Genomic DNA, 26,808 nt, shown 5'->3' on the forward strand with positions numbered 1-26,808 from the left:
TGGGAATCTCGCAAGATTCTTGGTTACAGAGACTAACTAGGGCGACTCTCACCTGTTTTCCTAGAATCGTGTTGCGACCGGTACTGGCCACCACGGCCAACCAAGACAAGGGAAGTACCCATGCTAGGGCCTTATAGACGGATGACCCAATGCAAGAGTGCTTAGATGGCAGCCGCTGTTTCTTTTGCTGCAGCCGTTGCTGCTGCTGAAATGCCCCCTTGGTGGCACTGCTAATCATTCGACTCGCTTAATGAGCCCGCTACGCCACTTTTGTCCATGCGCAGTTGGCTGATATCAGAATATTCGCCAGTAGACATTTAGGATTCATTGGTAAGCAGTAATACAGGCGATCGTCAGGACAAAAATTTAATCTGAGGTTAGCGTCGAGAAGAGAATCAAATGTCTGTAGGCCAACGAATAATGTGAGTCTACTGTTCGCAGCTGTGGTTTCGGGAACCCTGGTGCCGATCGCAGAGGCCCACCTGCACTTGGGTTCATCCAGCGCGCGCGCTTTGAGTTCGTCCATTCGGCTCTGCCAGGATCCTCTAACACTCGTTTCTCTCCGCTTCCAGCTGCTGCTGCCAGATCAGGGCATATCAGAAGCTCCGCGGCGTCTCTCTAGGCGCCTGCAAGACGATTGCGTTTATTGAAACAATGTCTATAATCAAACTAACAGAATGAAGGCAGGTCGCGTTTTCACTCAGATGCTCAAACGTTTTCCCCGACCGAATTGTTTTCAGGCGTCACTATTTTTGTGTACATTCTCTAGGTAGAAGGAAGAGTGACTAAAGCGTTGCTCTTCTCGTGATATTTCTACTACAAATAAGTATACGTCCAGCCTATAGGGTAAATCCTTTGAAGGATTGTAGAGAGCAATTAGTCATATGAAAACTCTACTAGTACATCAGTGACGTTCGCCTGAGAAGGGCACTAAGCTTCTCAATAATAACTGAGCATTCCAACTATTTCCTCTGTACTTCAAAGTGGGCCCAACGATTTTGAGGGTATATCTATGTATTCGATCGTATGTGAGACAGTGACAACACGAATGTCTACCATTGTGTGTCTATAGCGGTTCGATTGAAATAGCTACGATGTCAACTTTCACCAAGCCTTTTCTAAACGAACTCACAAAATCAGTAGACCACGTACTAAGAGTACTCGGAGCTATGGTAGGATGTACGGCTCCGGATAGATAGGAAGTTGCGGTCAACGGCAACGTTAGGCCGTTTCCAGGGTCGGCTCCCTTCGCATCCAAAGGACGAAACGGAACCAGACGAGAACCCCGTGGTTCACTCAGCCTCCGGGATGAGCTGTACGTTATTACCTTTTGGCGACCAGTAGCTAGCCAACCAGCCCGCCATGTCTGTTCTATTCCCATAGGAATGGAGAAGCATGTTGTCGCTGTTCCCTTAGACTTGCTCAGGCTCTAAAAATGTCCGTCAATAGGTGGGGCAATATAAAGGGGTTCGTTGAACGAACGCAAAGTAGGTGCAGCACAGGGGCAGGTCGGGTGCGGGCTGATGGTAACGGTGGGCATATAGGGTGTTTGCGAGAGAACTGTTCGGCCACGGAACGGGTCTCTACGGTAGGGAAATGGGGGAAAGGAGAGGTGCAGATATGGGTGGGGCTTCGACGAAGTTTTCGGGGTAAGCGGCGAGCGACAGGGCGCACGAATAGAGAGCAGCAAATAATGAACTGTGTTCGATCGTCGACAGAGTTGGCGCTCGTAGCAAGTAAGTCGGGGCCGGTGGATTCTACGACCTGCTTCTGCCTCTCAGCGGCTGTCGTTAACCATTAACGCTGGCTCGACCGAAGTAGTCCGCTGAACCTCAAGTAGGTCTTTCGTTAAATCATACACACCACCTTTCCTTGATCAGAGAGCGACTGTATTCACTTCAGTTCAATCAGCGAAACGGATGTACAGCGAGTCTAAGGACACGTTGTTGTCAAAGGCAAACGTACGTCAATGGTAGTTTAACCAGCAAGGCAAGTGACTATTTACGAAAAACAGAGGCAGGATCGTCGCAAATACTTCCGTGATGTTTTGTACAGATTCGTCGGTGCCATATATCCCTATAATATAAATTGCATGCCGGCGTTTTCTTTGTTCACAATGAATATCGCTAGTGTAGCTGCTGCCTGAATTCTCGACGATCTTCACGTAACAATCTGAGGTGAAACAGCTGAACGAGCCAGAGCTAGGAGAACACGGTATGACAGTTCATTTTGAGGCAATGAAACCGAAGTTATAGTTTCTTAGTAAGCCGTCCCTCCATGCTGTATGGTCCCCCGTCAGTTTTCCTGCCTGTTTCATGAGTACGACACAAACTGCTTGCGCTCATCTCCCTCACCCTACTAACGTATCTGAAGGTTGCCAGGGCCTTCCAAACAGGAGCGACGGTAGAGCAGGCAGCTTCATCTCAGTTCGTGCTTGCCTGCTCGGCCCAGCCATCTTCCAGTTTGCCAACGAAGCGGATGTGATTGGCAACACCCGTTTCTTCAACCAGGAGGGAGACTTGGGAGAGTCACAAACAGCAGAAGACAGGAGAAAGAGCGTTAGAAAAGTCAAAGGAACAGCCCGGCAGGGACTGCTGATCTCCTCGACGCGGGAAGGCTGTCGAGGAAGTACCACAACGTGCGAGCAGCTACGCTGGTTTCTCCAGGATCGCTCTTGGCTTTCTGCTACCACGTCTCAACCTGGACCGTTGCTGGCTCCGCCAACGTCCGTCTCGGTGCTGGCGTGGGCGCTACCGCTGAAGGTATAATGTAAAAGTTTGCCAAGAGGTTAAACATCTTCCCCGCCGTCTAGCCGGAGGAGTTGGGGCTAGCAGCAGCAGCAGACAGCAAGCTTCGTTCAGCGTTTGCTCTCTCTCGTCCCCCATGATGGAGTAACCAACAAGGGAATTCACTTAAGCATCGAAAGAGATCACAGAAGCTGGGTAGATGGTCGCTTAGCTTCGGTCGACAAAGAAGATGTCTTCAACTAGCGCTCTTGCGCAACCTCGCAACCCCTCGCAACCTATCAGAACTCCGTGGCTAACCCAGCCGCCGGGCAGGCGACTCAACCGAGGAGATGCACCGAGCGAACGAGGAAGCCCAACTAGGAGAAAAGGGGGCAATTGATCTAGGGCGGGGATGGAGTAGTTCGGTGGCGTTTACCGAGAAGGAGAACTCCAGGAGAACAGCAGTAGAGCACGAACGAGAGATAACTATTTGATTGATAACATCTCACTCCTTAACCAGTTCCAGGGCCGTTAAGATCTCGACAATGACCGCTGAAGACCACACAGTTACGCTGGACGTCATCGCGCGCTGGCCGAAGCGGTAGAGCGCTTCTCTATAAAAGTGGCGCCCGGCTGGTTGTAAGACGAGTGTTGTCTGCTCTATCTCAGGATTCCTGCAGCGGGGCAAGTGGCGGCGGCAGCAGCAGCTTGAGCATCAGGATGGAAGTGGCTTTAGGCAAAACGAATGAACAGCAGAGAGAGAAATCGGAACCCCCACTTAAGACACTTTTCTAGATAGAGTAATAAGACAGAGGTTGAGTACTCTTTGGTTTGCCCAAAGAAATGCAATGCGTATTTTATCGGGCTTTGTGTACAGGAATAGGTCTTCGGTTTGTACGTATGCGTCAGCAACTAACAAAGAACTAGAGCGTGTACAAGCGCTCCATTTGAACCGCTTGACTGTTAAACTAGCAACACATGGTTCGTACAAAAATACCTGTACTGTACAATTATGTCGTTGCCTTTATTTTCGGACAGCTCAATGTTCTGTTAAAAAGGATTATATTGATAGGAAAGGATCTCCGGTGTGTCTTAAATGGGACTATAAACCTAGATGTGTGCCTTCAACGCTGTGGTCGCAACTTTGAGGTGCACCTTCACACTTAGTTATAGTGGTTTGTTCGGTCGGACGTTTGATTTTTTCCACATCGCAGGGATATCCGGGACGTTTAATGTAAAGGTATTTCCCTAAGTGCCATTTGTTTTACAAGAAAGCGAAATATCGCGTAGATCGAAGTATATCAGCGTCCCTAACTGACCATAATAATATCATATTAATACAAACAAGCAATTATCAGCATGCTTTACTTATTTGTCATGTTTACGGCAACGATCTCAACTTGCAAATTGTCGACTGTGGAATTATGTTGTTTCCACTTCTTATACAGGTATTACGTCCCTCTTTCATCTAAGAGTTCTGATGGCCACACAAGAACGAAGTGTCTTGTGATATATCTTTGCCTTTGGTGCCCCCGCTCGCGTCGTATTTAGGCAATTGGACCGGCCGGGCATCAGGAGAGTGTTCGATGTCAAATGCCGCCGCCCGCGAAACCAGAAACAGTGAAATATCAACAAATTGTTGTGCATTGCTGCCTTTGTCTGCTCGGAAAACCATCAAGTTGGCCAGCCAGACCGATGGGTAAGTCATTGTGCAAGGGCTTGTCCCCTATTGGCACACAGTTGAGTGTCTGTTAACACGAACTAATGCTAATCGTCTTCCATGTATAATTTGTGGTTCGGGAGCGGACGGATGCCCCTCAAAAATAAAACTAAGCCACTCAGACATAGTCTGAGCTGTGAAGTGTTGTGCGATAGGAGCTAAAGTAAGCACGGCACGATGACGACGAATAAGTGACGGTTTCTGTCTCAGCATAGTTCTATCCCATCAATTTCATCTAACATAGCGTCACCCGTTTCTCTGTCCTCAGATAAGTTAGCTACGTGATGGCAGCCATGCTTCCCGAGTGAGCATGTTCCGTCGCCGAATCCGTACACGCGCATCAAACACAGACACGTTGTGCTATAGTACTGCATAAAATATTTTTACCTGAAAACAAACGAAAACAAATTTTCGTTAGAGTAATACAAAAAGTTTCATTTCTCCATCTTGATCTATCCTTACACTCGATCTATTCATTTCAAACTCTTGTCGTTTGCTGTGTCACCTTTTGGGAGAGTATATACTTCAACTGTAACACATTCAACGGACCGTAAATATAATATCGCACCCATTATAGGCACAATATCTACCTTTATCGCTGGGCCCCGGGTGCAAAAGAAGGCTCGAGTGGCAACGAATTCAAAATTCGCTCGCGCTTTCCTGCCTGTTCGAATAGTAAGAAGATGGAAGAGCTAAATAGGATGAAGTAGATGCCCCCGTGAAGCCGACATATATTGGGGGGTGGGAGGCAATGAGACACGCCGACATTCCGTTTCGGTTCTTGCGACTGCTACTGCTTCAGCAGAGACTACGTTTTGTAGTCACATTTTTTTTTATCCAGGAAAACCATCTTGCCCTTGTCAGTCTGTAGATCCAACATCGGCTCGATCTCCCTGCCCCCATACCAATTTCCTTCTCGCGCGAAACTTGTCAGCCCTACGAGCGGGTGGTGAATATTGTACAAACCGGTCTACGACTGCTATCGCTGCTACCGGCTGTAACATAAAAACGCGTACAGCTGCTCACCGGAAGGCGGCAGCGGTTTGACTTGAACGAACTAGCAGCGAAAAAGGAAGGACTCAGAGTGGTGGTATCTAGTAGCTGTGCTCTACGAACGAACTCTGGAGCCTGGGTAAGCTTGCCAATGCGAACTGCCGACAGCGAAGAGGCAGAAGTGGGTAGTTTGCGTCAGAGTTCCAGTAAGTCGGCCTTTTAGATCGCTCCAGCGTTAGTACGCGTCCCACGTTGCTTCCATACGTTGGATTCACGTTGATTAGAGATCCGCACTCTATACAAGGTATAACATGCAGCAGGACGGATCAGCATATCATCTATTCTTCGCCGCATTACAACGCACGTTTGCGTTCCGCTCCACACAATCTCGGTTGAATCTCACTATCCTAGGTGTTCGCGCAGAGTTTTTCGGATAGACGTGAGTTCGATATGGGCTGTCACTCACCCTATTGAAGAAGCTCGATATGTGCTAGCCTGTAGACCGTTATGAGGAACTCGGTTTGTCGGCCTTACCGCTTTCAATTAGCATCATTTGACACAGACAAATAGTCAGACTGTACTCTACAATGGTAAGCTGGACATATCTAGATAACACCATCGAGTGCAAATAAATCTTGCATTACCCCTATCAACAGACAACTGGAGATGTCATCAGTAAGCAATCGAAAGACGCAAAGGTGTTCAACGGTTAGATATTTTATGTATTATAACAATTCTCACTTGCAGAAAGATCACCTCATTTTTCCGATTTAAGATCCTCGACATCATGATCATAGATCACATTAGATGTCTCTATTACAATCATATCTGAGCAATTCGAACAATAGGATATGCAATACTGGCGACCAGGCGTATGACGCAGTAGCTCCTCGGCTGGTTTAGGCTCTTGGGGATATTGCGCAGGCATGCCTGAGAACAAAATGGGGCGTAAATCGCTGACGTCTTCAAGATACTATTAAATGGAGACGGAGTGAGACATGATAAAAGACAAGGAATGGCCGTCGGAGACGTCGACGAATTTGCTTTCTTGTTCTGTCTAAAAATACAAGAAAATGTACGTGTTCATACTTCGTTGTCCAGGATCACTGTACCTAGGCATCCAACAAGTCAGGCAGTCTGATTACCTAAACTCGATCCCCCCCCCCAAATAGCTTCAACCTGCTTGTCGAGTGTTAGCAGCTGGTGCGTGTGGCAGCGGTGCTAGTGATATTATCGTAAAACACGACCACTAGTACCTCTCGAAAGGCATAACTCAACGCACGTGAGAACTATCAGGGACTCGTATAGTCGCAATGCACAAATATATAGTTGGGTAGCTAAATCAAGCTTGGTACTGCAGCTGCAGGGTAACATGGTGGTCTGGGTGAGGCCTACGAGGTGTAATTTCGTTGACTTTTCTGTATGGAGAACACAAAACGATGCGAGTGAAACGTTCTGACATAAAATATCAGAAATGTGGAGGATTAATAGATGACCAATATTTTTTTTTAGTGGGAACAAAACCGTATTCGTAAATTTCGTCTTCTTTAGTGCAGCCTTTACTATTTTCCCCAGTTTTACTGTCGCAGCAAATGGAAATACTATACAGACTTATAGAAGTTCAATCGGGTGGCTCTGTTGGGAAAAGGTTAGTCCCAAGAATTACAATGATAGTTGTCAAAACAACAATGGAAATACGCCTGCCATTCGGGGTCTACTAGTTCATTGAAATAGGGTCAGTGGAATTGTTGTTGCAGTAGCAGCCACGGAAAATAAGGTCACAACGGCGAATGCGCAGTACGGCCTACAAACGACATGAACAGTGGTAAGCGTCGGAGTAGGTCTGTCAAAATACACGAGCTGACATGTCGGCAACAATGTGGGCAGATATGAGTGTATAGGTCATATATAGGTAGGAACATGCCTCTACAAACTCCTATCCGATTGGCTTACACAGAACTAGCTGACAGAAGGACACTTTCGGTCACCTGGTGCTTTGCTCTGCTGCTCGTTGCTCCTCATAAACTAGTTAGAATAGATCTGGCCTGCCAGATCGACATCGTCCTTTCAGTTGCTACTCTTAGATCCGTTGTTGCTGGCAGTGTCAACAGAAGCGATAACAGCAACAAACGCAATGGAAATATTGGCCCTACATAGAGCCAATCAGCAATGAGCGCAATGGCTTTGCCACCAGCAGTGCAGGAACAGTTGGCCACCAGGGGAATTTTGGGGTTTGAGTCGGCGTCGGTATGAACTGAAATAACGGGAAACTGTACATGGTACATGTACATGCAGATGAAGCTCGCTAGGCTGGAAGATTGGTCGGATGGTCGCCAGGTCGGTGAATCCGTCGACTCATCGAATGATTCAGATTCAAGCGTGCCTTAGTTGGCAACGCCGCCGTAGTTCCCTAAAAGGCAGGACTGTCTTTGATCGCTACCCGCTTCGCTGGCTACATAGGACAACAAGGAGATAGTAGGACGGTGGAATGTGGGAACGAAAGACCAGGCTGTCGGTTCTATTCGAACGTCTTCTTCGATATCACTACTGCTGGTACGATAACTAGCGCAAGCGGCGATCATAGTGATGTGAGTTACTTTGCTTCTGGAAATACATGCTCGGTCACTTTGATGCTATGTGTCGATACGACACACGCAACAAATTATAGGACATTGGACGGAACTGTACGATCTGCTTTTGTCCTTCGGAGCTGTGTGCATCTTATTACGGTTACAAGACATAACGCAGGCCTCTTTAAGGCTGCACTAGTGTATTCGTAATGACTGCAATAACACCACACGGACTGATATACAACTCAGCTGTGCTGACGTACTTTGCTTGCAACAGCCAGCGGAGCAGTAGAAGCTCGTTGAATAGAATAAACTTTAGCTTGAACAAACGGTCATTTTGTCCTGCTTCGACAAACTTCGTCGTCTCCAGTAGCCGTCCATGTGCATTGTGAACATCTGATCCCTAATGAATTCCCTTTTGCGAGCACAAACTAAGGAGACAGGAGTACGTTTCGGTAAGTTTTAACTAATTACGTGTGCCTTTGCGTACTCAGATTTATGTGCATTGTTCTTAACGGTGTATAATAAGACTTCTTTATGTTATCAACCCAAAGACCTTCGTGTTGGTAGCCTGAGGCACCGCGGTTTTCAAACATCCATCATCTCATCATCCTATAGTTTCGAAGCGTACAAAAGTTTGATCAGACAAATTACGTTCACTATTTAAAAAAGACTTGAAACTTCTGGGTATAGGTTGTCACCAGTGAAATCGTAATATCTTTAGGATTTTCAACCGACTTACTTGTCCTCTATAATTACTCTGCCCATCACCGAGATCCAATCGTTCAATAACCTTTATCCCTCAAATTGTGCTTAGGCTGATAACGTCAATTCGCCTTACTCCTCGTTGGCGTTCATCTTCTTACAAACAAAGGCTCACATTCGATCATAGGGAATCACTTCCACCCAGCAAGGAGAACGCCTCATTGGATGATTTCAAACTAATAACCTCTTTCGCCCAATGCGTCCAACACCCTTCTCGCATTTGCTGTGTTTGGACATGCCTGCCTGTCATCGTCATTATAATAGCTGATTGGGATTGTGTGGAAGGAGCCAGCCAAAGTTGGTCGCACTGTCGAGTGCATTTTTTCTTCTTTATCACTTTCGTTTGATGCTGGACGCAGAATTGGTAGGTCAGATTAACGCACGCCACAGTACGCGCACCCACCTTGGGTTGGGTCCGTTAACCAGGAACTAGAGCTGGCAAAGGACGAGAATAAGGGCAAAACTGGTGTCCCTATACAACATTGAGGGTAGATCGAGGGCACTTGGATCATCTATCCGACTCATCGTCGGGTGAATGGGGAATTAATCGGGTTCTTCTCTTCTACTTGGCAGGGCCATAGAGCGACCATCGAACAAGAAAGCTTGCGGGGCTACAACCAGGTAGGAGAATAACCAGGATCTCTCCCAGCCCTCGATGATCCGTTGTTGGCCGAATTACGCGACCTATTCAACCTCGTGAGTGGTTGTGCTGCATAAAGAGGCAGGAAGAAGGCGGCAGACAGGAGACCGTGCCACCTTCGTTCGTAGACATTAGACTATTCTCCTGGCTTGGTCTCTCCTGCTAGAGGATCCCCTTTGGAAACGTCCTCTTCTTTTACAAAGCAGCTACCCCTACGATTCTTTTCAGCAAAAGAGCCTTTTGCCACTGATGATGATTGGCAAAGGCCACGCAGTTCGGGTCTGTTAGCTTACCTAGTCGAAATTGGTAACAACGACGAAGTAACGTTCGACCCTATAACCGATGAGGCAGCGGAACATTGAACATGCAAGCGAATCAGTCCTGATTACGAACGTCTGCGCAGTAAATCGGCAGGCCAGATAGATAAATGATAGATCTTGCATTTTGTGTGTTGCTATGACGCAACAGCTAGCCGGGCTCGGAAAAAGTGGGCTAAACACTCGGTGTATGTTCGTTAATAAATTACAGGATCATGAGAAAACTGTAATGCTAGTAAACAAGATTGATTTGGGCGACAAGAATAATAGATGCCCAACTATTATATTATCGGTTTCTAATAATTCTGCCAGAGCTAACTAGTTTGGTATAGTTCTTACCATAAATTTACAGCTGTGCATATATGGGGTTGTTTTCTTAATGTTTGCCTTTGTCTTTCATAGTTATCTCCCGAGGCTGTAAAACAGAAATGTTCAGTAGATATGAAGAGATGTTGAATACGCAGCGGTTGACACGGGCACGTATGTATAAGATTGTCGTGCTTTTAATGGCAGTGTTAGGTCAGCCGCCCCATTTATCTACCTCATGAGATGAACGAGTAACTTTAACGCGTCGCTTATCAGTTACTGTTCCTTGCGAGTGCCTCAGCTTTCCATGACTCTCGTTGGAGATCAACCAATTAATGGATAGTAACTATCAAAGACAATGATCCGCTCAACGCGCATCAACGAGGTCGAGCCAATGAAAGCGGGCTGTTGTGCCAAACCGTCCATGATCAGGTTACCTATAGCATGGATGAAAGCATCAGCTCGAATGTAACAATGGAGGAGCTCAAGACGCAGCGGACATCGAGACGGGACTACAGAAACCCATGTGCATGGATTACCGTTTGATTGAACCTACGTTCTCTAGCAAGCCGCGATCTCTGCTATTTTTACTATACATATATATATTCACCTTGTTCTGCCACCCACACCGCCGCCGTCATCCTGGATAGCTCCTTCAATCCTCATTATTCTACACCGCAAAGTACGCCAACGTCACGATTGGTAACCAGAGAGTCACAAAGGAGTAGCACTAGCCGAAGAGTGGCGATGATGATCGGCAAAGCCTTGTGTCACATCAAAACAAGGTAAATCGTATCCTACTTATAAGTACACATCAACAGAAGGATAATATTTTACACCAAATGCACCGAAGGCTCTGCTCGTCCACTCAAAAAAAAAAAAATACACAAAACGTAATAATGTACAAATATATTTTCAGTTCTCTATTTTCTGGTTGATGCCATTATGCTCTAGAATAATAGAAAACTCTTAATGGTCGCTGGTCAACTTTCTGAGAATCGTCTCCCGGCAATCGATGTTGTATGGTTCTCTGTTTACATCCAAGTCTTATTAATAGTTATCATTACTGTATTCATCCTAGCATTACCAATAATGTACAGAGGCACAAAATCACTGAAAACCATCACAAAATACTTCAGCCATCAAAGGAACAAAGCAGCAGACCGGTTTAGTCGCTTGCTGTCATTGTTTCGTTCCTTCGCCATGAAATTCCGGCACAGAGCAACAGCAAACGCAGTGAGAAAAGAAAGAAGAACGAAGAGAATGAACAAAATTTTATTTTTAAGAAACCTTTTCCGCCCGTTTCTTTTCCCTTGAACCGCATCCGATGTGTAGTATTTGAAAGCGACAAACCTAGCGAAATCTAGTGACCGAATGAGTGCTGGAACAGGCCAGCCGACAGGCTAAGAGAGGAATGAAGGCGTATGGCTTAAGGCATGACGCATTCCTCACCGCCATCACCTCAACGCTGTTACCGAGTGAGTCAGGCAAGCGACCAGGCGGCTGACAGCCAGAGCAGGGCGCACGCGAATCCAGAGAGCTGTTTTTACAAAAGCCAAGCAATCCGGCACGCCTTTGCGTTCCCGACAGAGCAGTCTCTTCTTCGCCGACAGTAGCAGTTACAGCAGCCGTAGCGGCGGCGGCGGCGGCGATACAGGAATTTGCCTGCCATTTCCCAAACAAGTCATTCGAATACTGAGCTCCCCGTAGTGGTACCAGGAGTATTGTGGATCCGACGATCGGTGCGATCAATGCCGTGTACTCCACTCGACGGAGGCCGCAGAGCCTGCTGTAAAGGACGTAGTAATATATCGCATTTGCTACGCATTCATTTCTGCACGATTCTGCTTGAGTCTGAGCCTTACGCGCTCCGGCAGCATGACAAAGGCTGTGCGGGCGGCCAGCGACGCACGAAGGAGTGGTGGTACATAGGAGGCTTCGTCGAAGGGATATTGGACTCAGCTGGGTCCAGAAGTGGGCGTTGTGGAAGGCGGCAGCACCAGGTTCCAACACTTTCCGTGTAAACCCGCTCGAGACGCCGAGGAGACGCCGAATGATATCGATATAGCATTAGGCCAGATGCAAGCCAGAAGGAAAGTTAAACTAAGAACCTAGAAGAATACCTCTAATGACAGGAGATTGGCCAAACGAAGAAATTGCAAGGGATGATACTTCTGTAGTTACATTACAGATACACTGCTAGAACTAGACTACACTGCTAGAAAAACTTCACCGATAGTTAGTCCATCTATTTATGAGTAAACGCATCGTGGAATCGGGGCGCCCTACATTTGGTCGAAACTGGATTTACGTGTCGTTTATAACCAGAATGTCGACTAACCCTGCTAGATCTGCTAATAAAAGCCAAATGTCCTGTAAAAAAGGTTCGCCGGCTTCTATTTTTTGTTTTAGCCACCAGTGGGGAGCGAGTTTGAACTTTATGGACGAGCAACGCTAGTTTTCGGCTAGGTTAGACCTGTTGAGGGGGGATTGACTAAGACTAAAATATGCTCAGGAGTCTCAAATAATTTAGTGTATCATACTTACAAGACGCCATCAGCCCATGATGTTTTTGCTTCTCAACGCAGAATGCTTATGAACGCGATACAGAAATGTTTTTTGTGCGAAGTTTTGTTCCGTCGAATGTACCGTTTGTGTATTTTAAACGTGGTTCGTTTTGTTATAAATGTATTACAAATGGTTAGAGCATTTGGGTCCCTTAGTTGATTCGACTTGAATTCAATAACGTTTTCAAGCAACGGGGGTCAAGGCAAAAAGGCGTATTTGAATGCTTAAATTTAATTGTAATTCTGAGCAAAATAAAAAAAAAAAACGAATTTTAGTCAAATCATATATATATATATATCGCGATATGGCGCACTGTGGGTGACGAGCATAAGGCGTGTTCCAACAACTCCCCCTTCTCAAAATGAAATTTATTTCATCCGGCCAAACTCTGAAAACGGAACAATGTCGATGAAAGCCTGTTCCAGGTTTTGCCCAGGGTATGTTACCCAAATGTATGTTCAATCGGCCATGGACTTCGGTCGACGCTCTCGGTTGCCCCGTAACTGATAAATCTCGCTTTAAGTTCACTAATGAACTCTCCTATGTTGTCCATCTACTACAGCACAGTGCCTCTGGGTGGGCGAGAGACCCAGGGTAATTAACACTGCATCGCTTCAGAGGCTTGTCCCCCAGCGCGCTTTATGTGAAGCGTACAACCCACAAATTTATCTCGCTTGGCATAACACCAGATAGAAGGTCTCAAGTTTAATGTAAAATACATTTATAACGGACGAAAAGGTCAACGTTTTCGTTTTCGGCCTAATCAAATCAACTTGTCAGTTTTCATTGTCACGTTTATTTCCGATAAAAATTATCTATAATCGATTCCTGAAAGTGTGCATAATATGCTAAACACACGTTTACGCATCGGGCGGTATGGACAAATGGCCTATGTGCACTCAAATAAAAGCTTAGCTCGCACAGTTACGTATGACCTACTAAAACACTAAAAAATGTTTGGCAGCATGCGACTGTATGTAGGATTAATATTCTAACAATAGCTAAGGACGAATGCAGATAAGTCTTAGGCCTTCGTCCGCCGACTGATTACATGTCAACGTTTCATCTTCCACCGGCGTCCTACTTAGGTTTTTCGCCTGGGGCATATGCGTTCGTCTCTTTGGATTGTCTCGGGCTCTTGGCGTCGATCGGACTAGGTTCTTGCCGCTGACACACTTCCGAGCAAGATGGACGTAATTGTAATTCGAATTACAATCGGAACTTTCTTGCAAAACTATAAAACGGCCCCAAGCTACAAAGCTAGCTCATTTGGGTCGGAAAGGTTCAAACCTCAATATTATGAGAAGTCAAGGAAGAGTCCATTATGTTATCCAGCGGAGAAATCGAAGCGCAGCAGCTCGATGTATAAGTGCCTTACAAACATCTTGGCATATCTACAATGAAAGGATAAATAAAAATGAAAATAATACAATAATATCGCTTAGTCTCTAGAATAAAAATAGTGGGGCTCATTACATGACCTAATCCCTCCTTTCCAATCAGCCTTTACGTGGAGGTCTTAATTAGGTATTGTTTTCTTCCGAAGGCCTTGCTTGTCCCTTTAGAGAGCGTTACATCATACAGCTTCACTGTAATAATTGTGTTCTAGTACACTATATTTGACAGAATATTCGTTTTCAGACGCGTTTCCCGCGTTCTAGCAGTACCTGCTTTTGCCCACTTTCTACTCCACATGAGTGTCTCAGTAAACAGGGCGATACAGCATAGCAGAATTCAGCCTGTACTATGTCGAACTAGCTGGCGCCTTAGCTCTTAGTGTCGACGTCACTGCCGCCGAACGGCCGTACCAAACGAGCCATCGCCTGCGCGACCGACCGACCCACCGATAGACGGGTAAAATGAAACTCATTCATTAATTCATCATCGCGCGTCCATGCCGGAGGAAGTCCTTCGACGACTCGGTCCGTCCGTTCAAACTGTCGACTCAGCGCTGCGCCGCTGTGCACTGAGCCATTGCTCCCCGAGGCACGAGGCATGGCTATCGACTTCGTTGTTCCTAGGGCTCTCTTTTCCTTCAGATATTTGCTAACAGGCAGGCAAGCGGACGACAGCCAGCAGTAGTTCGTTGACAGAACTGAGCGAAAAGATCCAGGAGAGACAAACGGAGCAGGGGAGAGAAATATGGGCCAGCCCGAACGAAAACGGGAAAAGTACAGGTCGTATGACTCGACTGGGCGAGAGGGGGCGTGTACGCTCGCTGGGAAAAGTTCGAGGCCGCACGAGGGCTGCAGGTCGACGACGAGTGCAAGGACCGAAGAGTAGTTACGGATCATGGTCCGAGTAAGGCGGAGCCGATGGTGGAATCGACGGCTGCGTCGGCAGCAGCACAAGTGGCAGCGCCTGAAATACAAGTGATACTGTCCTGCCGTCTCTCAGCAGAATGCTCCGCATTAAGCTGCTGATTCCGCTTGCTGCTTGTACTGCCTGCTTTTCTACGCGGCACTATCCTTTAAGAAAAGGCGAGGCAAGCCGGGTCATTGGGTCGAGCTGTCGTTCTAAGCCCATCCAGTGCAATGTATAATATACAGTATCTATAAGCAGGCAGCCAGGTCGGCGAACGAGGAAGTTAGCCGTCATCATTGTTGTGGCAGAGTTTACCCTGGTGGCGACGGGCTCAATGACTACGCGCACCCGATCAGGAAGGAAGACGGGTAAAGGCAGCTGGGACACCGGAGGTGTAAGGGGCAAACGGGTGTGTGCGTGCCAAGAAACCCTCTTTATATTACTGCTTTTCATTATTTCTGGATTTCTCTCTGTAAGCGTTTTTTTCCCTAAAGCTTTCTCTGTTACTCCTTCTCGTTCGAACGGTAACTTCCACACGAAGAACTAGAGGTAGTAGCTGCTGCTCTCGTTGTCTGCTGGTTTCTGACCGAACAAGTCTGCTTGAAGTGAGCCTGGAAGTTCTGCCACCGCGGCTGTGGTCGCCAATCTGAACGCACGAAACAGCCCAAATGACGAAGGAATGTTCATGCGCTCGCGAGATATGACTCCTGCCATGGCGATGATAGTGGCCCCCGTGTCGGCGCAGGTAACAGCTAGGAAACAGAGAGCAGGAATGGTTAGTGATCGCTGAAAGTTGATGTCCGATGCTCCTAATGGTAATCGCATCTCGGAACGGTTTTACTATTCTGAAGCAGAAGCGCTCCTTTTAGCACCCAAACGCAAAGAAAAAGCACTATTTTCGCCGACTGGGGCGACAAGAGGGGCGGAGTAAGGTAGCATCAACAGGACTGCCGGAGAGGTCACTGAAGGAAGGAACACAATGCTGAGCACAATCAAATGTATTTCGCAAGTAATATCTCATTTTTAGCGCTTTTAGGGCTACAAGGTACGGATACACGCACATTATAATTGAGAGAATTATTTTGGGGATCGTTGGTTAAGGTCTAGAATGACCTAAAGGGCTGTTCGTATTTTCTGTTTTCTTTACCCTCGATATCTCAGTACAAAGCGTAGACAGGCAAAGCGGCTGCTTAACTAGATCAAGAGAGTAACAATTCTAAAATTAAAAGATAAACAGCTAACTTACATTTACAGAAATTTACCTGACTAGTGTCTGAAGGTCATTAACCGTTGGGTTGACCCAATAGAAAATCGACAGACGAGGCATTTAAGCGGGGTAACTTAAAAGAAATCACGTTTTGGGGCGTGTCTCTTAAATCTGTTCGTACTTGTCAAATTCTCGACCTGCTATGAGTGCTTGATGTGGCTAACTGCAGTACGACGGCAACATAGCTTTGTCTTAAGTAAGTCAACTTTTTCACAGCCAAAAAAATTCAACTTCTCATATGTGAGGGAGGAGATACAATTAGAAAGGGAAGAGTGAATTTTCTGTGTACGAGTGATGTTCGCTTGGTCTTTAACTGCAACCAGCTAAGCTAGGTCCTGCCAGGCTGGCGCAGCGCCTGTTCTATTGTTTCATTTGAGAGTTAGTTCGGCCGTAGACTACAAAGCTGCTACAAACGGTGCTTCGGAAATCGCTGAAAAAAGCGCACATCGTGTGTGAGCGGACGTAGGTACCTTTTACATTAAAATTACATTGTATCAATTTTAGCATGCGAAGCTCAGTAGGAGCGCACACGCGGACAAACTGGCAGTGGGCAAGGCGGGCGGCGGAGCTTGCAGGCGAACAGTGAGGCGCGGAGGGACAGATGAAGAGAGACGGGTACTAATAAAAAATTTAGAAAAGACGATGTAACTTGCGTCGTTCATACCCATCCGGGTGCTTCATCGTCGCCGCCGCCCTGGTCGGTGTTTCCGTCGCAGTCTCACTGTGTTCGCGACTGGTCGACGTTGAAATGTGACGTCAGGAATCTCTCCGCCCCGATTCTTGCAAAGGGCGGCTGGGACCTAACAGAGAAGTATCCAGGAGCGCAATCGTGTTTCTCTGGAATCCACACACACAGACAGGCAGACAGCAAGCCCACTAGGCTCTCCGCATGGTCACGCGGCAGGCACATACGCTCCATGTGACGTCACGCAACTACTGGCCACCAGAGCACGATGAGTATCCATGGCCACGACATAAGGGGTGGCTTGCGCGCTAGGGATGCCGAGGGCAGCGGGGCGAAGAAGTCAGAGGAATGCCAAGATGGCTACCGGAAGTATGGCGAGCTCGCGCCGGAAGTGGAGAAATGGCTCAAGGCAGGAATCGCCGCGTCATGGAAGCAGCACATCGCACAAGTTAGTGTGTATGTAATGAACTGAGAAAGACGGCTTGTCTTTTCTGGCCAGCGGTCAGGGAGAGTTCCTGCTGATCCAGGGTCGACGAGCAAGGACGATCTAACCAAAGCGTAGTGGTGGTTTGGCCAGTCCCAACCAGACTCAGGGCGGCTTCACTACCGTTTTCAACCCCCAAAACAGAAAGATTACTGACATTAAAAGGACACTTCGCCTTTTTGATTCAGTTGGTCCTTCCGGCGACCCACTATTACCACCTATGCTGGCGCTATTGCCGTCGCCATTCTCTCACTTGCCCCTATTCGACTTTCATCTTTTTCTAAGCAGTGCGGCTGCTTCTGCTGTCCTTACACTGCCGAATTTATGGTTGTTTCTAGTGAAAAAAAGATGATGACATCAAATGGATTCCTCCACTAAACCAAGAGTGTCCTCATAGGCACACACACATCCATATAGAGTCGCATTTTATCATATACCGTCGCACACACAGAGGAACTGTCGTTTATGTAGTAGAAGTAAAGCAGTGAAAAGGTCTTTTGACGCCAACGTTACTTGGTCTTACTTCCTAGTGGACATTAGAACCGCATGTCTGCGCACTCGGTTCGGCTGTGCGATTTGTTCGAAATTCCGCAGTATCGTTTGCATGTCTTGCCAATATTCGCTGGTTCTGTTGCTTCTTTACTTCTGCTTGACAACATAGCAGAGTATATTAAAGGTAATGTACCGAAACGGACAAGAAGACAGGGAGACATCGCACGAACACAACCAGCCGGACACAAGACCACAACGTACTGAAGGATACGATTACCATGTGAATAGACGCACTGAAAAGTAATTGAGTCATATGTCACAGAAGACAAGCACTCTGTCTTATCCAATAACAACGCAAGCTCGAAGTCGAATGATGAAGTCTTAGAAGTCGAACGAAGTAACCGAAGTCATCAAAGCTGAGTATCAAGTGGGAGGTTATTGAGATAGTCAAGAAGGAAACTTTCGAAATCGACTTTTCGTCGTTATCGAATGATGAAACACAAAAGCAGTTAAAGGAGGAAAGAGACGTAGAAAACGGCCCAGAAGTGATTTGTCTCGTGCACACCTGTGCCTTCTTGGTGGGGTTTTGGGGTGACATAATCGACGCACCGGAGCTCAACAGTGCCATGTTTCGTTCACTAAGAGCGAAACAATGTTTTCTTTAAAACAAAAAAAAAAACAACCAATTGGCAGAACAACGTTTCTTTCTTGTTCCTTCAGCTCAATTACCCCTTTTAGTCAGTCTGTTTGTTGTCAGTGTTGATCACCTGTAGACAAGCGAGATCTTGTATATATATATATATATATACATATATATTTTGCAGTTATTCCTTGTTTATTGACCAGTCAATCGACTAACATCAAGTCGTCCCACTGCTGGTGGAGGCTGTTCCTGCCGCTTAAGCCCATATAACTACTTGTCTCATTTTGTCCATTCTGAGCCGTCTTCTCATAAAAGTGTATATCCTACGTGAAGCAGTGAAATACAAAGAGATCCGCAGGCAGCAAAAACATGCACAGCGAGTAGCTGGCCATAGCCGTACGACGATCTACTACCGCACGATAGATACTGTGGAGTGCCGTCCATACAGTTTGACAGAATAATCTGCGGATGCCGATCGACACCGCACGGCATAGTGCCAGAGTTTGAATTGTGTGTCGGAACGGCTGAGCATCATCGCATGGCCTCCCGCACGCGGCGGGGGGTGCGCACGCCCCGACAAAGGACGTTCCGCACATCGACTGACGCTCTGCTGGAGCTTCTACTGCTCCACGGCTCGCTAAACAGACAACGGGCCGACGTACGCTCTGTTTGAACGCCGAAGTGCTTGAGCGGACAAGTCGAAGTCCCTGGCGCATTTAGAATAAGAGCTACCCAGTCGAGGCAAACGAATCACAGCGCCAGGAAAGAAGCGAGTCGCGATCGGCCATAGGCAAGCCAAGCAAGAACGCAACAGGGAACGGTCGCAGCGCATAGCACAGCATGCATCATCATTGTACGGTCCCATCAGTTCACCCGAAGCGTTCGTACACAACAGAGCGAAAGAGAAGACGCAAAAAACAAATAAATAATTCAAACAGAGACGGAGCAAGATGCGGAGGAAGCAATGGATAAAATCGAGTGGATAAGCTGGCATCACAGAGGACAACGACGAAGATCGACTGGCGCGACGCGGGCCGGACAATGCAATTGTAGACCCAGTTACAGGGGTACAAGTGATGATAACAACGACGAAAAAAGCCAATTCTGACGGCCCTGTGTGTGTGCTTCTAAAATGCAACATTATACAACACTGCGGTCTGTATGTATGTGTGTAATGCCGAGGTCTGACTGAGATTATCGGGTAGAAAATTAAAATTGGCCGCTGGGCTGTTATGCTCGTTCACTTAAGAAGGTCTCACATTCTAACAAGTGGAAAGCCGTGACGGTAAAGATCGTTGTTTGCCTTCAGCCTGTCAGAACTATTACGTACTACTCAATCAAGATCATATGGCTGTAGTATGTCCGGCTGGTCCGTAGTTTTTGAACAATGTACCGTAGCATCGTTAGTGGAAATAGTGAACGTCCGAGCCTAAATCTCCATTTCGGGCACGTGATCTCACGCTATGGCGTGAGTCGTACGAGCGCCTATCATGGTAACCGACCTATTTTAAATACAATTCCAAAACACTTACAAATGAATAATACAGCGGCGCGATTTTAAACGAGATAGAATACAGACTAAATACGAAAATAGAGCTTTAACGCGAATAGTACGAGATTAAGCGAACATTACTTCTCCCTCTTCTCTTCTTTTTTTTTTTTGTTTAGCGGACCACCTTGGCAAACGGGCCTAGTAAATGGTCACTTGTATTATGGCTTAAGATCTAGTCTTTTGTATGGATTTTTACAGTACTGCTATTCATAGACTGGGTAGACTTGGCCATATCGTCTGAACATCAAAAGCGCATAGTGAAGTATCACTCTAGCTAGCAGCATATTGCCAGCACACACATTAAGCACCTAAAAATAAAGGTCAACCAGGTCCTTTCGGCTTTTTTTTACAAGTTGTTTTGCTAGCTCGTTCGTCTATCTGACTCAGAGTTGCTAATATTGAACCGCTTGAACGCCAAAGCTAAGCATGCTAACCAATCATGGTTGGTGGTGCCCAGCGTCTGTAATAGCAACACCAACAACAATAACAAAAACAACGACAGAAGCCAGGCGATTTACCGAACGAAAGTCATCGAAAAACTAGACGCCACCTTTGAGCTGGCGATTACCAATGCCGACTGTCTGTTAGCCGCGGCGGCGATGGTCATGGTAAGCCGGACTGCGGAACAACCTTTAACTTCTTCGCCACTAGCGTCGCGAGGCCAGACGAGACGGGGACTTCAATCACAAGACTTCGAAATGTTAACACTTTGAACTAGTGAAAATACAGTGCCTCTAGCGATACTTGCAGTTCTAATCGGTATCGCTGTTGTCATGGCAAAATTTGTCGTAGTAATACGCTACCCCAATGACAGGAACAGACAGTGCGTTTTTCTCCTCGGTTCTTCTTGTCACTATAGCCGTCTTTCGATCCACAAACCGGCCGTCGTTGGCCGTTCGCACGAAGGAGTTTTTGTTTATCTAAAGAGTCGAAGGAAGATAAGCTTTTTGGTGCGCCGTGTGCCGCGAGTCTGTCCGTCTGTCGGTGGTAGTTCGACGTCGACCGACAACGAACGCACACAAATCGGTCCTGCGACCGCAACAACAACCACAGCGTCTGCCCTATGTGCCTGCACGCATTCTACTATACATTTCTGTGTGATTATGTGTGGCTATAACTGTGTGCGTGTATCTATCTGTCTTTTACTATTTGGAATTGTAGACGGTCGCTATCATGCTCGCCATTACTGCTGTCGTTACTACTACTACTATAGTACAAAGCAAAGTTCGTAAGCTGTGGGGGAAGTTGGACGCGTGTAGTTCTGAAGACAAATCGATGAAATCAGAGGATTCTTCTTGGACGGACTGCGGCGGTAACGGGCCGCGGCTAGCGAATGGTAAATGTACCCACTATGACATGGCCGCCGTATGACCATTAATGGGAAAGAAAGAGATGCCGTCAAATTGCGCAACGGATTGGTCGTTGATAGCATTTCAATAGTTTCATGATTTTTTTTTAGTTTTAAATAACGAAGAGCTAGGGGATGGGAAGGGGGAGACGAAAAGCGATGGATTAGGGACAGGCCTTCGGCATCGGTCTTTTGTCCGGTAACAGGACATTGACGCATTGAGCGTCGACTAGATAGCATAGCTGTTAGGGAACATTACTAGCTGACTGCATCAAGCTCAAATAGATTGTGGAATTGAAATGGGTTAGCCAAATAGCTCGAATATGTTTTCGTTGATGCTTTTTGCGTTATTTTTTCGCTTGTCTATTACTATTATTGCATTGAAATAATATAAACATGGTTTTTATGTCCTCAGTTATACCGTAACGAATAATTGAAATGTTCAATATAAATCAAAGAACGTTCCAAGTACACATAACTTTATTTTGTGAAAGTATAGTGTGTGTGTGTGTGTGTGTGTGTGTGTGTGTGTGTGTGTGTGTGCGTTTATAAATCACCTGCCGACATACATCTGTTGAAAGAAGGTTATCGATTTCGCAAAGTTGCTCTATGAATTTATGACGACGTTGAATAAAAATAGATATCTTTTTTAGATGTAAAAATCAAACAGCCATGACATTTTGACACCAATATATATATATATATATATATATATATATATATATATATATATATATATATATATAGTAAACATTTGCATAAACACAACGTAGTTAAAGTGCAGTGAAGCAATGAGGGTATGATAAGGGTAACGAAGGTATATAAACACTCGTTTAAGCTGTTCCTATTCATGCACGGCACTTTTTTGAGCTCTTCCGCTAATTCTCGGCCAACCATTGCTCTTCGTTCTTACGTGTTCTTCAATTCCGTGAAGAGCAGTAGCATACTTCCTAATATTTGAATATCGAGATGGACCCTTTGTTACAGACTAGAATTCACAAGTACGTAGCTGACACATAAAATGGTTGCGTAGCCATTGGTTCGCCTTCTTAAAACCGTCTGCCGCTAAGTTCGCTGACCGCCAATTTATCACTATCTCGTAGCATTCGTACTTCTACGCTTTTAGCTCAATAGACGGGCGCTCTCAATTAAGGCGTACCTCTTATTCGTTGACTCGTTCATGGCAGGTTCAGGAAGAGAAATATCATCTATACGGCTTACTTCGAACTTCGCTTTGTCATTTTTGTAGGACCAGTTCAAGTGGATGATCATCTGTAAATCTACGCCATGGCGACCTGCCTTAGGTAACTAGTTTTTTTTAGACCTAGCTGAATACCATCCCGCCTGTACGACCGCCGCCTGTTTCTTGGCTATTGGACAGCAGCACAAATGAAATACATTCAAGCCAGTGCCTTTTGAACCTACAATATGCTTCTTCTTCAGCCTGAACGTTTTGGTGACTTTAGGTTCGGTGCGTTGGTAGATGACGAAATACCCCCAGCGTCCATTTCGTAGGTCAGAGGGCCTTAAATAAAAACATGTTGGTACACTAGAGTGGTTTCTTGTTGACGCCGATGTTACTGCTGATACACTTCGCATGCGTGCATTCCGTGATCGTCATTGGCTCTCGTAAGCGGCAGGATAGTTTGTTCCCACACACTTAGGCTCAGCCTTCACCCTCTTTTTTGCTCCTTGTCTGGGTCTTTTAGCCCGCTAGTGTTGCTCCGCGTTCGCTCCTCCGAACAGCCCTTTCCAAGAAGAAATCAGTGTTTAGACTAATACAACAAACAAAACGAAAGATCTTCTGACTGACGCCTACTGAAAAAGGACGCATTTGGGCCAACGACTGTTGGATTCGCTAGGAACCTCATCCGGAGTTATTCAACTAAGCGGGTCAGTAAGTACGAGACGATCGCATCACTATTTTCACAGTTGAGAACATGATCGGAAGCCTCACCATGATCCCCATCATCCTGAGTAAAAGAAGCAATAGGGTCCGGTGATACTGCCGCTCTGTTAGCAGTCGAGACGGCGCCGTGTAAGTGGATCTTGTAGCTGGGCTAGAGCGGCTAATAGTTTTTCGTCATATTTAAGTAAAGAGAGTAAAAGTTAAACCAAGAGAAAACGAACGGGGACGACTAAGCATGGCCTGTCGATCTGAGAGGTAGGTATGTTTTAGGATGTATATCTCATTTTAAAGTGATCGTATTCGCGCTCCCTGATGATCTCTTGTTCATGGCTCAATCTTAATTTTCATTAGCGTACTTATTAACCTGCTCCCATGCGATTTGATCCACTACAATCCCCCACAAAAAAAAGGTAACGCTTTCAACAAACGAGGGGGGCCACCCTAGATAGCAACAACGAAAAGCGTAAGCGGCTTGTATACAAGGAGTGAAAATTAGAAAGCATAGTAAGGAAACCGCCTGCTGTATCTCGTGCAAATGAGTGCAAGTTCTACGGTGCACACAGTAGAAACTGCCAAAAAGTCACACTTATTTTCTTATAATTAGCATATATCTGCGCGGAAGAACGTAGCTTGTATAAATATATCCAGGCAGTAGTTCCTGCAACTACTAAACTAAGCTAGCAACATATCGTAAGCCGACCACATCAATCCGTTCATCAACTTTTCGAAGTCGAGCTCCGGTCCCTCTTCAGAAACAAAGGGGTTCAGCGCAAGCTTTATAGCATCTTCGCAGTCATTCAATACACACAGTGAGAACAGCCGTAGCGGCACACGCGACACATATTATATAACTGATATGAATGCGGCTCCGAGCTCTTGGGCAAGTCGTCGTATGATTGTTGACACAGGCGGCAAGGGCTCTATGTGGGCGTTACTGTCAGTAATGGCTTCACATTCACTGTCAAATACAGTACACAATTTTTCAGAGGTGGGGATGGACCCCCCCCCTTCATCTTCACATCCAAGGTTAACTGGGTATAGTCTGGTCAAATTTGCATTTTAGATGGGGCCCTGAAGAATGGAGGTTAAGCAGAAAGAAAAAATAAATGGGGGTTAAGGAAGGCATTGGGGTCACTTTGCTGCTGCCACCGCTGTCGCTGTGGTCGTCGCTTTCGTCGTTGATTCCGGCTCGACTCGATTTTGAAATTTTGCAAATGTCTTTGCTTGAGCTACGTAAGACTTATCGTAAGTATGACACATAATCCACAGTTTGTAATCGTGAAAGCAGCCTTGCCAGCTTTAGAAGAGCCAAACAAAAGTTCTACCCTTTGATCAAAAGTTGATTTGAATAGCCAAAAAAAAAGAAGATGATAATGATTCAACATAGAGCGACGCTTTTAAATAACATTTTGGTGGTTAGTTCCAACAGTAAACTATTCGATTTATAAAAACAAACGATGTTACATGTTTGACAATTGTCCACCCTGTTGTTTGTCGTCTTGTGTATTTTTTTGCACTGCAATACGTCCCGCATTCAAGACATGAATACGGTATGGTAGGACTAGGATTGTTAGCTATTCTGAACTTCTGTTTATACTCGCCTATTAGACGATCTGGCTTAATGCACTAGTGCTGAAAGAACAACTAACATTGATACTGAAGTTACTTAACACACTGCGACAATGTAGCAAACAAAACAACCCAACATCTTCTTTTTTCAAAATTTATGGACACATACACACGTATAAACATATATATGTTTATATATATGTATAGAAGCAAACTGTTCAGTAGTCTTAAAAATAAAGCGTTACTTATCTCTTTATCTAAGTATAGTCTTTCCAGTATTTGTGATATTTATGTGCCTTGTTAAATACTTAAGCGTCAAAATGGCGTCACCGACCGTATATGTTTAAATGGGTTAGATGCAACTAGCCCTGCTACTTCTGTTGTCCGATTTTTATATCCAGACAAACATGTAGAGCACTCTCACTAAACTGCACCCCATTAAAAATATCGCTATTGCTATTATTGCCGTTGAAGTAGGTACATAAAAAGCAAAGTCGTTTATAATTGTCTAGTGAGTGCGCTAGGCAGCGCTAGAAGGACGCGAGGGATTGCCACCGAATTGTTCTGAGGTGCATACGGGATTCCAAGCAACTGGATCCCGTTCCGCTTACGCAGGCCGATTAGTGAGTTACCTCCGCGTGAGTAAGTGCCTGCTGTGGCCTGCTCTGCATCGCCTTCTCCCGTCAGACCTTTCTATATGTTTGTGTCTTATGTTAACCATTGAAGATAGTCATATAGCACAATTAACGAGAAGGCTAGCGAAATCTCAATTCGCCACTCGAGGAAAGATGAAAGACATGTAATATGAGGTCCCTGTTCGATGGGCCTGAGCTCAGCAGGCCTGTAGTAGGCGTGGTTAAATGGCACATGTATGCATAGCTATATAAATTCCTTCGGCGGAGCACAACATGGCCATGTGTCCGTAAACACATTTGCATGTCTCTGTGCCATGAGTTTACGCGCATCCCCAACTGTCTATACTCGGCGAAATCATAACTTGCCACTACAGAAAGCGAGAAACCCCCTGGAACTAGCAGCGGCGACAACTGCAATAGCCATGCTGTACAGCGCCGCGTTGCGTGTGTCGCACAGCTTTCACTAGCTAGAAAAAAGCAGGTACAGGTCGCCCCCTTTATTTCAGGTAGCCGTATAGCTAGTTATACTAGCGTCTTGCATTACTATTGCTGTTAATAGAAGTAATTTTTTTTTCGTGGTCGATACGAAATCCGGCTGCTCCTTTCTGATGTTGCTGCTCTCACCGTCTCTACCCGTGTTTTCCCGTTTCCCCGGAATGCACCCATGGTATTACATCGTTGCCGAACAAATCCTTAATCCTCGTTGTTCAACCAGAAGGCGTGACAACTTTCCACTCGTTGAAAACATGTATGACCGCACTAAAGGCTAAACAATGGTAACGACCATATCATCACGATTTGTCGCTAAACTGCCTCCCTTTACCGCTGTTCGATTGGTCGCTAGGCGCTTGCTACCTACCTACCTACCTACCTATTTATCCATCTGTGGGTAGTATTGTGTACATATAACCGCATTGTCACATAAAAGTACGGGTTACATGTGTCACTAAGAAAGATAATCGAGCAGACTGTCAAGAGCAACAGTTGAGTTACAACCCCGGTACTTGATAGAACCATCTGTAATTACCTAGCGTAATTACGTCTGTATCAGGTAATGAATACCAGAAATAGCCTAACATAGCCTGTAGGTCTATGGAGTTATATGCTTTATCGTATTCATTCCTCGTTATATGGGGAAAAGCATGCAAGTAACGATAATGGCTTTCAGCTTTTGTTTCAATTAACTTCCCTCTTTCCGTAAGTTGCTCTTCAGAGTCGGTTGGTCGCTTCAAACCACATTTCTACCATCAGCGAGCCGGAACCTTACACAATAGTGGAATAGCAGAAAGCTGACCGATCGAAAGAAACAAAGCAA

The 26,808-nt window shown here is 45.9% G+C and overlaps 1 protein-coding gene and 1 long non-coding RNA gene across 5 annotated transcripts in view; one reads left to right on the forward strand and one right to left on the reverse strand.

Annotated features, from left to right (window-relative positions):
* Eph (Eph receptor tyrosine kinase) overlaps positions 1–26,808 on the reverse strand; it is a 328,008-nt gene that overhangs the window by 199,954 nt on the left and 101,246 nt on the right. The window lies entirely within an intron of this gene.
* LOC147754943 (uncharacterized) overlaps positions 20,416–26,808 on the forward strand; it is a 98,317-nt gene continuing 91,924 nt past the window's right edge. Inside the window, exon 1 of the long non-coding RNA XR_015330323.1 lies at positions 20,416–21,368. This is a non-coding gene — a long non-coding RNA (uncharacterized LOC147754943). The remainder of the gene's footprint in view (positions 21,369–26,808) is intronic.

This window comes from Varroa destructor, unplaced genomic scaffold (genome assembly GCF_002443255.2).
Source record: "Varroa destructor unplaced genomic scaffold, Vdes_3.0 BEIS01000006.1, whole genome shotgun sequence".
Lineage (NCBI taxonomy): Eukaryota > Metazoa > Arthropoda > Arachnida > Mesostigmata > Varroidae > Varroa > Varroa destructor.